Genomic DNA, 1,007 nt, shown 5'->3' with positions numbered 1-1,007 from the left:
ACGCAGTGAAGTCACTAAAGACAAAGTGAACGTATCAAACAAAGCAAACTTACACTTGGTTCAAACAGAGTTGAAGAAGAAGAGTCTCCATTTGACACCTGCAGAGAAAAGAGTGAGACAGGTGAGCTGTTTCCTGGAATCAGCCACGGCTCCACCTGTGATGGAGGAGGGATCAGGAGCAGATCATGCGGATCACCGTCAATATTCTTCCGCTTATGTCCTTCCCTCTTTGCTTTTATCTGACAGTGTTTTCATTAGACTCTGCTCTATCATTTCCCTGCACCTCAGTGAGGAAACTAGAAAAACCTGATTCACAACCTTTCCTCTCGCCTATAAATAAAACAGACACAATCTCATTCCTGAGGTCAGATCTGATAGTTTCTCTGACTAACACCAACATAAAGATCTGTTTAACAACCAATGAGATGACAGACACTAAAGGAAACTTGAAAACAGCTGAGTTCTCCATGAGGTTCTGCAGCCTCTGTTTCTCTGGAGCTTTATTGTGGAGGGACGTCAGAGATAAGGACATCACACTGAATCAGATCAACAGGTTCAGGTCTGACTGAGTTCAGACTCTGAGGAGGAATATTACAGATCATATCCTGTCATTTCACCATGGTTAAATATTGTCTGTACAGTTCATCAGTTTCTTTTCCTGCTCACACACATCAAAAACAAAAGAATATTAAACATGAATGTAATGACGGCCATCTTTACTCGTCTAAAGTTTCCTCTGAAGAAACTCCATCTATCAAAACATTCACAATGAACTTTCCACGTAGAAGTCTCAAAGTCCTGAAACAGTAAAGAGAAACCTTAAACTGTCTGACAACAACAGGAAGGTGACACATGTGGAGGAGGATCAGTCACATCCTGATCATCCAGACACATTTGACCAGTGGAGAACTGGTCTGACTGGTCGGGTGGAGAAGACTGGTTCATACACTCCCCTCCAAAAGTATAGGAACAGTGAAGCCAATTCCTTTATTTTTGCTGTAGACTGA

General features: G+C 42.0%; 1 protein-coding gene and 1 long non-coding RNA gene across 2 annotated transcripts in view; both read right to left on the bottom strand.

Moving 5' to 3' along the window:
* Nucleotides 1–142, bottom strand: part of LOC147817279 (uncharacterized) — a 12,421-nt gene extending 12,279 nt beyond the window's left edge. Inside the window, exon 1 of the long non-coding RNA XR_015436496.1 lies at nt 54–142. This is a non-coding gene — a long non-coding RNA (uncharacterized LOC147817279). The remainder of the gene's footprint in view (nt 1–53) is intronic.
* The window catches only part of LOC111646870 (protein NLRC3-like), a 20,897-nt gene that overhangs the window by 15,724 nt on the left and 4,166 nt on the right, over nt 1–1,007 (bottom strand). The window lies entirely within an intron of this gene.

This window comes from Seriola lalandi, unplaced genomic scaffold (assembly GCF_002814215.2).
Source record: "Seriola lalandi dorsalis isolate HSWRI2012SDOR001 ecotype SW California unplaced genomic scaffold, Sedor1 jcf7180002054977, whole genome shotgun sequence".
Lineage (NCBI taxonomy): Eukaryota > Metazoa > Chordata > Actinopteri > Carangiformes > Carangidae > Seriola > Seriola lalandi.
The sequence above is the reverse complement of the archived record's forward strand: the minus strand, read 5'-3'. Positions and strand labels throughout refer to the sequence as shown.